General features: G+C 43.2%; 1 long non-coding RNA gene across 1 annotated transcript in view; it reads right to left on the bottom strand.

Moving 5' to 3' along the window:
- Positions 1-12,302, bottom strand: part of LOC309860763 — a 78,930-nt gene that overhangs the window by 45,468 nt on the left and 21,160 nt on the right. The window lies entirely within an intron of this gene.

Genomic DNA, 12,302 nt, shown 5'->3' with positions numbered 1-12,302 from the left:
CCAGGACATGGAATGTGCAACTCGCTGAACCTGGAGCCAGAGCAAGGCTTGATTTTCCGCGAGCTTGGCCCTCCGCCAGCTGTCCGTGTTGCAGCCGCTTTTCCCTCTGAACCTCAGTTTCCTGATGTGTACAACCTCGATACTTAATGTCTGCTTCAAGGGTTTATTGTAAGGATCCAATAGGAGATACATGATTAGGACCCTTTGGATTGAAAATGACAGACATTCTCTGAATGCCAGCTTAATGGGAAAAAATTTAGGGGCCATTTATTGGTTCAAGGTGTGACTGAAAAGTTATGAGTGGACCTACCTTCAGAAACCAGGGGCTCAAACATTGTCAGAAATCTGCCCCCCTTCCTTCTCCCTCTCCCACTGTCCCACTCTCTTCCGCTGTCTTCCAAAATTGCTTGATTTTCAGGTAAACCTTTCTCTGAAGCAGTTTATGTTCTACCTCAGCAGAAAGAGAAGCCTTCTTTACCAATGGTCTGCCTCAAACACTGCCTCGAAGTGGACTTTGCTTGGCCCCCTTTAAGTTAAACGTCCGTTCCTCAGCCAGTCACTACGGTCAGTGAGATACCGCATTCCACTGGCCAAGCTGGACTACGTGTCCGTGTTTAGAATCCTGTGATTCCAGTTGGCTCACCCCCACCTAGATAACAAGGACTGACTGGGGAGAAAGAAGTACCCAAAGGAAAATGCAGATGCTAGTACAGATAAAAAGGGGCATGGGTACCGGGCATGTCGAAACAATACTCAGAGCACTATCCACACCACTGTCATGGCCATCATCCTCACAGGCGAGGAATAAATTTCACCTGTGTGTTCCTGTGAGTCATGGCTCCCGTGTGGTCCCTTCTACAACCACTGTTGGCACTCAGATGGGGTCTCCAAGAGCCTGAGGCTCCCCTGCTTACCTGCCCCCAGAAATTGTCCAGCCCCTGCCTTCATCCTCTCCCTGTGTCCCAAGATGAACCTGCCCCAGTCGTGGTCTCTACTCTCACCCAGCATCAGACCCAGCCTTGACTCTCCTCATCCTTCATAGTTGAGGTGCCCTGACCAGCACTCTCTAGACCCAGCTTTGCACCCACTCTGAACAAAATCAGGAAATCTGAAACAACTCCAGATCCATTCTTTAAAGCCCATCATAGAGTACCAAGCTTCTGCCCCCAAACTTAAGGACCTGTTTTCATCTCTGGAATTTATCCATAGCCCTAGAGCCTGAGTTCCTATCTGGCTTTCTGCATTGGATGAGTAGATCAGCAAACATTGGGTTGCAAATAACACAGAACATCACTCAAATTGACTTTTAAAAACAAAAGAAATGTATTGGCTGATGGATGCAGAAAAAAAAAAAGAAGTATTTCAGCTTCAGGCAAAGCTAGATCTAGCAGCTCAATGACATCTCCAAGGATCTGGTTTCTTCCCCGTCAACTCTGTCTTCTCAATGTTGACCTCATCCCAAGGCTGTTTCCCTAGTGTCCCCAAGATAGATCCAAGTAGCTCCCAGGCTATATGTTTCCACTTCTATAGCCAGCAGGAAAGACTAGCTCTTTGTCCCAGAATTCCTAGCATAATTCTAACAGATTAATTCTGATTGAACCAGCTTAAGTTTTGGAGTGGTCTATTATGAACCAAAAGTAACTGGAACACCATGCAAATGGATGCAAAGGCACTTCAAAAGAGAATGATTTTGATATCAAAGTATTAAGATATCCCCCTGGGGAAAATTTTTTAATCCATGGATATTTGTTCAAAAGAAGCCTCTTGATAAATGTACTGCAAAAGTCAAATGAAAAATAACAAATGTTGTAATGAGCTGTCCAATTTTACTGGGGAAAAAATATACCCTTAAAGAATTAAATACTTCATTCAATTCCTGTTTGTCCTTAAAATCAGTACATAGTTTCAATTATGACCTATGTTTTGTTAAATATAGGTTATCAACTTTATTTCATTTTAAAACTCTGGACAAAGTCCAAATCAAAGCTATTAACTTGCATTTATGACAAAATTATAGTCCCTCCTTGAAGTGGTTCATATCGAGTGGGTTTTTTTTTTTTTCCTGATCCCCAATTAGTCTTAGGAAACTAAGATGCTCTTCTGTATGTCTGAACCATAACATGTCAACGTTGTATCCTTTGGCTGCCTGTATGGCTTTTTCTTTAGCACCAGAAGAAAGGAATGTTCCCGAACCTTGGAGAATCTCCCCCCACCCCATTCTGCCCCTCCTACGGTAAATTCCCATCGTCTCCCTGCACCCACTGAGAAAGGGCATCAAGGGCCACTGCCTCTTTCCACTGCCCCAGCAGGCCTGGACCACCTCATTCTCCCTCCAACTGTGCTTTTCCAGTCTCTCCACCTCCTCACTTTTCATCTTCATCTTCTTCCCTTTGCTGTCCTCGGCTCTCCTCTTCTTCCCAGATGAATACTTGGATTATCTCAGCCTCTTCTGGGAAATAACCCAAACCAATTCTTTTTTTTTTTTTTTTAATTTATTTATTTGATAGAGAGAGAGCACAAACAGAGGGAGAAGCAGGTACCCCCACTAAGCAAGGGACCTCGATGCAGGGCTCAATCCCAGAACCCTAAGACCATGACCTGAGCCGAAGGCAGATGCTTAATGACTGAGCCACCCAGGCGTCCCTCCCAGACCAATTCTATTCAGTCCCTGACACCAGCTCATAATGCTGACATTTCTGCCAGACTGGCCTCATTTGTTGCCAAGAGAACGAAGCAGCAGCTAACCATCCATTCTCAAAGAAAACTGAGACTGGCAAACTTCACATGGCTTTGGCGCGGCATCTCGGGGAAGAAAGCTTGGGGATGGGACTTCACATCAGGAAATTTCAAATCCAACCTTTTTTTCATCAAACTTTGGGCCTTAGAAACCACTCTATAGTGGTTAGAATTCCTTTTGCTGAAAGTATCAGAACATAACTCAAACCGGTTTAAGCACTAAAGGGAATTTGTTACCTCACATAACTGAAAAGGGCAGAGGCAGGCCTCGCTTCACGTAAAGTTTGGTTCAGACACTCAACGATGCCACCAAGAATCCAATTTCATTCCATCCCTCCTCTCTGCCTACCTCTCCTCATTCTAAAGCTGGCTCCTCTCTTGGTCTCAAGACATCTGTCAGAATCTCCAAACGTTACTGGAGCCCCCTCACCAACAGCTCAATGTAAGTCTCATCAATGAGTCATTATCATTATATTGGTCTTGTCAGAGGAGCCATGATCCTTCCCCTAATACTCTCTGCTCCCCTGCCCTGCCCCCCAGCATAACTGCACACATTCCCTGAAAAGCAAAATATAAGCATTTGTCCCACCCTTCAGACAATCCTGACATATTGGTATGTTTTTTCAGCCTTTTAAACAAGAATCTATATGTGTATATCTATATGTGCTAGATCTGGAGAAAGACTGTTTATATGTATATATGTTTATACGTAAAGATGTCATTTGTAGTTTATACTTTTATAATTGAAGTACAGTTGGCACACAATGTTACATTAGTTTTGAGTGATTACATAGTTTGCACTTGACAAAATGGTGACCACACACACTCTCTTTGAACTTTTCCCCATATGAATTAACACTCTTTTACAATATAATTTCTAATGGTAGCCTGGAAGAACAACCTAAGGCTACATCAGCATTCAGGCTTCCCAAACGCCATTGTTTTTATTTGGAATTCCTAGCCAACACTTCAGTCTGCTATTGTCAAAACAAAACAAAACAAAACACAAAAAAGAAAACTTTATAAAATTATTGTTAATTTAATAAGTTGTAATAATGGCATTATGGTTATATTTAAAAGGAAGAAAAAGCCCTTATTGGTTAAGATGTACTTACTGACAAGTCAAATGTGAAGATATTTGGGACTTGCTTTAAAATATTCCAGGAATAGGGGCGCCTGGGTGACTCAGTCAGTGAAGTGTCTGCCTGGGGCTCAGTCATGACCCAAGGGTCCTGGATCGAGCCCCACATCGGGCTCCCTGCTCAGCAGAGAGCCTTACTTCTCCCTCTCCCCGCTACTTACTTCTCCCCCTGCTCGTGCTCTCTCTATCTCTGTCAAATAAATAAGTAAAAATAAATCTAAAAATTTTAAATAAAATATTCCAGGAATAAATAAAAGTAGGGAGCAGGGGGGGGTGAATGCTGAACAAGAAAAACAAAAAAGAATTGAGTCTAGGGGTGGCGCCCGGCTGGCTCAGTTGGTGAAGTATGCGACTCCTGATCTCGGGGTAGTGAAAAATAAAATAGCTAAAAAAAAAAAAACCAACAACTGAGTCTAATTGGCCCTGATTAGCTGGCTTGGATTGCATCATTGACTGAGCCTCATGTAATCTCTGTGGCGGGAGAAATGAGAGACACTATCTGGTTTAAGTTAGTAGGGCCTGCTCTTTGGGGTTGAAGTCAATGTCAACTAAGACACACAGAGGAGAAATGCAAGCACCTTAGGAAGGCAGACATGGATGTTGAAAGTCTAAAAATTAACTCCTAAGTCCCACATCTGTGGTGGATGGAGGGCATGTTGAAGTACTTAATTGTCCCCAAGCCGGCAATAACATTATGTACCCACACACCTTTTCACAATCTGCCAAGTTCCTTTCCATCCATTACCTCTTTCAAGCCTCATATCTTCTCTGAAAGATAAATACTAGTAACCCTGATGTCCAGATAAGCAAACTGAGATTCAGGCCAAGAACACATAACTGGTCAGTGGCAGAGATGTGACTTGCACTCCTAAACTCTGTATTTCTTCATAATAATGCCACTGACTTCTGAGAGATGATTTCCTAGAATACCACATTCAAAGATGCACCCAAATGACAAAACATGGTTTGAGCCCCAGCTCTTGATCCCCGGCTCAGTACACAAATAGGCTCACCAGGACAGCCTGTTTTATGATGTTCCTGGTTGTGGAAATCCGGAATTCCACCATCTGTGAGCCTAAGGGATGACACAGTCCACCCTCAGGCCCTGTGACGGCACTACTGTTTCCCACGGGCAGAGTCCCGGGTTGTAGCCAAGCCACTTCCATGGGACTCAAAGTCCTTTCCTCTTGGACTCTCTTCATCCAATATGTATTAAATATCTACTAAAGCCCAAAGTCCTCACCGTAGCAGTCAAGCTTCCCTACCTATTTCTCTGACCTCCCCCTCTAACCACTCTCCCCTCCCTCACTCTGCCTCCTTCAAATTTCTGCTTAAATATCACCTTATTGTGAGGTCTTTGCTGACCCTTCAGAAAAAAATATCAGCGTCCCCAGCACTTGTCAGTCCCATCTCTGCTTCAGCTGTTTCCATAATAAGTATCACAACAAATGTCTTACACATTTACATCTGGATCATGTGTCTCCCTTTCCATGAGAAGGTGAGAGCCTCACTTAACTGGTTTTGTTCACTGATGAATTCTGAGTATCTGGTACTGTTCTTGGCACATAGCAGGTGTTCAGTAAATCTTCGTGACATAAGGAATGCTAGCAACACAGCCAACTAGCCATACTCTCTTGCCTTTAGAGTTTTCCAAACATGGGTAAAACCAGCATAAATGCCCCCCAACATCAGAAGACTCAGATGAGGTTTTCCAGGGGAATGTCCTCAGAGCCCTTCTCATTCTTAAAGTGTTCCTCTCCCCCGACCCACCATGACAGTGGGGTGCTGGGTGATGACCAGAACACCAGGAACTTCAAAGAAACTCTCTTCTCTCCCCTTCTCTTTAACTTTGACCATTTAGGCCCTCAGGGCTGGCCAAACTTACTTCAAAATTGATTAGTATATCCTTCATGGATGGAATGGAGCCTCACTTGGCACCCATATTTGATTTCTGACTTCTGTGACCGTAGCCGACACTGAGATAGAAACGATCCATTTGAACACTCGGCTACACATAAGTCATATCACTGAGTGCTCACCGTGCCCTTGCAACACAGATGTCTTTATCTCCATCGTGCAGATAGGGAAACTAAGTCTCAGAGAGTCCTTCCTCTCCGGCCTCTGAGACTGGAGAAAGGCTCATGAAGTACTTGTCTCTCAGGTGCCCCAGAGAGCTATGGGTATTGCTGTTCTCTGCCCCCAAGCCACCCCTAGGTACCGAGTCAGGGTCCAGTCATCTGCTGTTTGCTCTGTAGGACTCTGCTTCCCACCCAGTTGTTAGAACACGCTCTACTGGCAACCAGGCGGCGCCCGGAGAAGCTGCTGACCCTGATCAGCCAGACCTCTCATCTCCTGCTGTGATAAGCAGCTTGGTGGGGAGATAAATGGACATGATGATTAGCCTCAAATGAGGTTTAGGGATTATCTGTGGATTTTCTCTATCCTTGTGGCAGACACAATGGAGAGGGGAGGGGCTATGGTTTCAGAACCCGGGGAAAGGAACCAAGCACATCCGTGACTTGCATGGCATCAAATCTAAAGAGTCAAATGGGTTCCGGTTTGGATCTATGCTCTGTGACCTTAGACAAGTCACTTTACCTCTCTGAACCTGTTATCGCTCTCTGTACAAGGAACTGGACACATGCTAAGAATGTTCTTCCACTTCAGAAGAGGATCACTCTCCAAAGTTCTGGTTTGAAGGATTCTACATACAACTGCAAGGCTCTATGTCAGTTCCCTCTAAGCACCTTATCTCCTGTTGCATCTCCTCAGCAACGTCTTAAAGGAGCAAACTGAAATGCTGTCTGAAACAACACGGATCCTAGCCGCCAACATTTGCCGAGCTTCTTCTCTGCAAGCACTTCAACGGCATGGGATGATTTAATCCTCTTGAGAATCCCAAAAAATAGGTCCTACTTCCTTCTCACTTTCCAGATGAGTGAATTGGGCCTCATGCGGCTTGCCCCGTGTCACAAAGTCAGTGAGGGCTAAGACCTGGCCCAGAACCCAAGTTCTATTCCCCAAAGCCAGTACCTGAACCTTCACTAAATGCCTCAATTGCATGTGCCGAGATTTCTGCAGACTCTTCTGCTGGAGGCTCAAACTGGCTTCATGAGAGTGATCTTTCTGCAATCTTTCTGAACCACTTGGATGAACCCATACCATCCTTGCCTCTCTGCATTCCTGTTTTTTCACCTGTAACCTGGGTTTTATAACACTCCCTTCAAATGGCTGTTTTGAGGATTGAATGAGATATCATGAAAGTTCAAGAACTATCAGTTTTCCTTCTCTTCCCCTCCAAAATTAATATAAATCGATTTTTGCTGAAATAATGACAGCTGGGATTTGAAGAATATAAAAAAAAATAAAAACAGGAAAATAACTCAGGTATGAAATTGATAGTGCTGGAGTATCTACCTGCCCATCCAGCATGTCACCTAATGCTGCAAGTCTTGAGATAATGTGCACATGGATGCGAGAGCTGGATGACACAGAAAACAGGGTGGAGGTGTCATTCTCGCTGATTCCCTTCCTTTTCCCAGCCCTGCCGTTTCAGAGAAAAACACAGTCGACATAGTCCTTGCTTTAATGGAGATTACATTCCGGTGAGAGAAGCAGAGAATAAGAAGTAAATAAGATGTTTTGAAGAGCACCGGGGTTATCAGAAATAAAGCAAAGTAATCATGTAGAATGCAACTTGGGAAGAGAAGGGGCCAAATTGGCCTTCTGTGAGAACACGTTTGCACAAAAGCCTGAAAGCACAGAGCTGAGGCTTGTGCTTTCATTTAAGGAATGAAAAGAAACTTTGTGGCTGGTGTGGAAGGAGCAAAAGGCTAAGTGGTAGAATAAGACCATCAGATGGGTAGGTGGGGGGCAGCCCAGGCAAAACTGTAAGGAAATTTGACTTTTTTTCTGAATTCTGTGGAAAAGATGCCATGATTGATAAATGGATCTATTTTCTACTTTGAAAAGTCGAATTGGACCCAAACAAATAGGGACACTTGGTTTATAACAAAAATAGCGTGCAGAACAGTGCAGGGGGTGGGGGAGATGGCTTTTCTTTCAATAAATGGTGCTGTGTCCGTATGGCCAAAAATTATTTAATTTTAAACCCTGTTTCACACCATACGCTGAAATCAATTCTATGTGGAATATAAGTCTAAATATAAAAGGCAAAACAATAGAGGTTCTGAGAGATAACAAGAAGGATGTTTTCTTGAACTTGAATGGACACACATTTCTCAAACAGAGCACAAAAGCATTAACTGTAAAGGAAAAAAATGGTAAATTGAACGATGATAAAATCAGCAACTTTTGTCCATCAAATGACACTAACAACAAAGGAAAAGGGCAAGCCGCAGCCTGGGGGAAGATATTTACAACATATACGGTTACACGGGGCCTGCGTGGTTCAGTCAGCTAAGTGTCTAACTCTTGTTTTCACCTCAGGTCATGATCTCAGGGTCGTGGAATCAAGCCCCACACGTTGGGCTCCCCACTTAGCAAGGAGTTTGCTTGAGATTCTCTCCCTCTGTCCCTCCCCATGCTTGGCCACCTGTGCACACTTTCTCTCTCTATATAGGAGATATCTATCTATCTATCTAGGCACCTGGATGGCTCAGTCATTAGGCATCTGCCTTCGGCTCAGGTCATGATCCCAGGGTCCTGGAATCAAGCCCCACATCAGGCTCCCTGCTTGGCAGGAAGCCTGCTTCTCCCTCTCCTACCCTCCTTGGTTGTGTTCGTCTCTCACTGTCTCTCCCTCTGCCAAATAAATAAATAAAATCTTAAAAAATATATATTATATGCATATGTTTTATATATATATATATATATATATATATATATATATATAGTTTCAAGGGATTCCTACATAGAATATATAAAGAACTCCCACAAATCAATAAGAAGGTAACAGTCATCAAAATAAAAAAATTGATAAAAGGCATCAGCAGACACTTCACAAAAGAAGTTTTCCAAATAGTCATTAGACCTGTGGAAAAGTACTTCATTAGCCATCAGTTAAAACCAGTATGTACTCACTACATACATAGAGTGGCTAGAAGTAAAAGTTGACAATACCAAGTGTTGATGAGGCCATAGAGCAACGAGAACTCTCATACCCAGCTGATGAGTTTGCAAAATGAAGAACTGATTGAAAGTGTCTCCTAAAGCTGGATGTATGCCCACCTTACCCATTTATTCCACTCCCAGGAATGCACCCAACACAAATCCTTATATATATGTATCAAAAGATCGATACAAAATTTAGAAACAACCCCAAAACCCATCAGTAAATTGAGAGATAGTCATAGAGTAGAATACTAGACAGTGATGAAAAGTAAGACACCACAAACACAGGCAATAGCATGAATGAATCTCACCAACATGATATCAAGCAAAAGAAGCTAAACACAAAAGAATACATACCATATGATTTCATAAGTCAGTAGCATTTCTCTATAGTGGCAGAAGTCAGAGCCGCATTTGCCTTTGGGGAGGAGTAAGGGGCTAACAAATGAGATGCCATGGGAACTCATAACGTTCCGTTTCACTATCTGGGTGCTGATTGCATAGTCGTGCTCACTTTGTGATCATTAATTGAACAGTTTACATGATTTGTGTTCTTTTCTGTATAAGATACATATTTTAAAAATCACCTTGGAGAGCAAGAATGGAAGCAAAGAGATCTTTTAAGAAATTGTAGTAGTTCAGATAGGAAATAATGATGGCATGGAGGAGAGGGATGTGGTGAAGAGGGAGAGAAGTAGACTAAATTGGGATATATTTTGGTGAAAGAGCTTCAATGATTTGTTGATGGATTGGATGTGGAAAGAAGGGAAGAATTCTACATTGGCCCCTAGGTTTGTGGCCCACGCATCTGGGCAGATGTAGAACCACTGGTCCAGATGAGGAAGACCAGGAAAAGAAGAAACACCAGATAGACACATTCACATGTGGCCTCATCTATTTCCCCCAGCAACATTCCTGGGTAGCTATTTTTATCTCATTTTACAGAAAAAGAAACAGAGGCTCTCAGAGATTAAGTTATTTCTTCAGGCTTACACAGGTCTGAGAGGAAACAGAATGGGAAGATTTTATCCAGGTGGTAGTCAGGGATAGTATTGAAGCCTGAAGCCTCAAGTTGAACAGTCAAGGTTTAAACCTACCTCTGTCAGCATGCAACCTTGGGCAAGTCTCTTCTTTTGTCTTTATTTGTAAAGCAGGGATAAGAGTCATACCCTCTTCATAGAGTTAATATATGTCAAGAGCTTTAAAAGAGCCTGATGCAAGTCAGGCATCTGTAAGTTAGCCATATCAGGGTCCATGTGGACTTCCCAGAGGGGTGGAGAAACAGAAGGTGGATTTTGGTTCTTGAGCCAAGACTGAGTTTCATTAGCATGGTGATTGCCCCTAAAAACACTGAAACAAATGATGGCATACAATGTTATTGCCACATAATAGAGACCATTGGGACAAAAATCCAGGAGCCAAAAGACATGAAGTCTTTTGGAAAGCTTGGCTTGGCTGGGTGTTGGCCACCTGGGTGCCAAAATGCTTTTCTGTATGTTAGAGAGAAAAATTGTTGCAATTATTCAGGACCATTTTGGAGGGCTAAAATCCAGCTTCCCCAAGGTGCTCCAATGTAGAGGGCCAAAGGTGTTGATTTTCCAGAGTCAGGAGTCAAAGAATTCTGCACTCTTGGTTTCAGTGATGCTTCTCATCACTTCTCTCTTATTTGAATTATTGAAGCAAGCTTTAAACCAAGCTCTAAACTCCTCCAACTTGTCCCCCAACAACAAATACTTACTGAGCACCCACATTGTTCCAGGGTCATTACTAGGTGCTAGGGAACAATACCAATGAACACACAGGTATGATGCCTTCATGAAGATTTGGGTCTACATGACTCCAGAGTGATACTTCCGTGAGTAGAAAGCACTTTACAAATTGTAAAGAACTGATCCAATGGTGCTACTGGAGGAAGATCAAGATAATGATGGCAAGTATGATGCATTGCTCTAGCCTGTCGATGTGGCTCTCTGCTGCCTACAGGATAAAGGCATAAGCCAAGGCCAGCCTGGATTCCAGCCTCTCTTCCCAGGCCCCTTTCCCTTCTATCGGCCTTAAACTCCATCCACATCCAAAACACTAGCATTCCCCTTATTTCCACAACCCAAAGCCCTGGAATATTCCTCTGTCTGAAACATTCTTCATCTACTGTCTGCCTGGAAACTCCCACTTTCTCCTTCAAGAGCCAATCTCGACTTCCCATAACTCTACCCCACAGGTAGGTTCATCCCTCCCTCATGTCCTTTTGCAGCATTCTCTATATGGTTGTTTCTCAGTAGGCCTTAAGATGTAACTGAATAGCCTAAGAATCATTTTTGAATCTTGGGCCAACGCTGTTCACCAGTCATGGCAATTCAGTATGTCTGGGGTGCATAATTGCTAAGAACTCAGGGCTCAAGTCAAGCAAACTCAGGTTAAGTCCAAGCTTCACTCTTTACCCACCTCATGACCTTGGCCATGTTACTTAAGCTTCTTAAGGTTTTGTTAACTGCATAAAGCTAGATAGAAATAGGCAGGAATGGTCCATTGTGACAAAGTACATAAAACAGTACAGTATCTGGCACCTAGGCAGTGTTGAACAAATTGTAACGGTCATTGAAAGAATTTTGGTTTATTCTGCCCCAGGAAACAAACCCATTTCTTCCCCACCCCCACCCCCATCTCTGAGTTGGAGAATCAAATTGTATTATGAAGCATTGTTTATGGGCCTGTGTCTCTCACTAATGTGAAACCCTGGAAGGCAGGAGGCATGTCTTAGTTTAGATGCTCTGCACATTGCACAGTTCTGGGAAAAGTATCATCATTTGCAATCTGTGCGGTCTTGGTCAAGTCTGTCTGCCTCATGTGGCCTCAGATTTTCAGTGTTGGGGAGAATAGTTCTTACCAGACAAGGCTGTTATGAATACCAAATGAGATTATGGATGTGAAAGTGTTCTGTGTGCTGTGAGCTGAGTTGTCATTATAGTTATGTCATCCAGGACAAGAAGGGGCTGTCATCTCACAGTAAAAGTGTCTGTGACCCTCCATTTCCTCTTCTTTCTCATCCCATGGAGTATCAGTGTGATCCTTTATCCTGAAACATTCTTACTCAATTTATACTGAACAGAAGATCCCACAAAGACCTGCACAGTAGCTCCAGTCTTTCCAAGGAGAGAGGGACTATGGATCCCCTGGTGGGAGGTGAGTTCCTCCCAGAGTGCCAGCCACTGAGAACACTGCAGCAAGCCAGACGGATGTGAACCTTGCCCCAGTAGAGTTCTAATGCTAGTTGAGGGAAAGCTGATGATAAACAAGTAAATCTATAAATAAAAATCATTTCAGAGAATAATAATTACTAAGAAAAATGAAATAG

This window comes from Mustela nivalis (assembly GCF_964662115.1).
Source record: "Mustela nivalis genome assembly, chromosome: 3".
Lineage (NCBI taxonomy): Eukaryota > Metazoa > Chordata > Mammalia > Carnivora > Mustelidae > Mustela > Mustela nivalis.
This window is presented reverse-complemented; position numbering and strand designations above follow the sequence as displayed.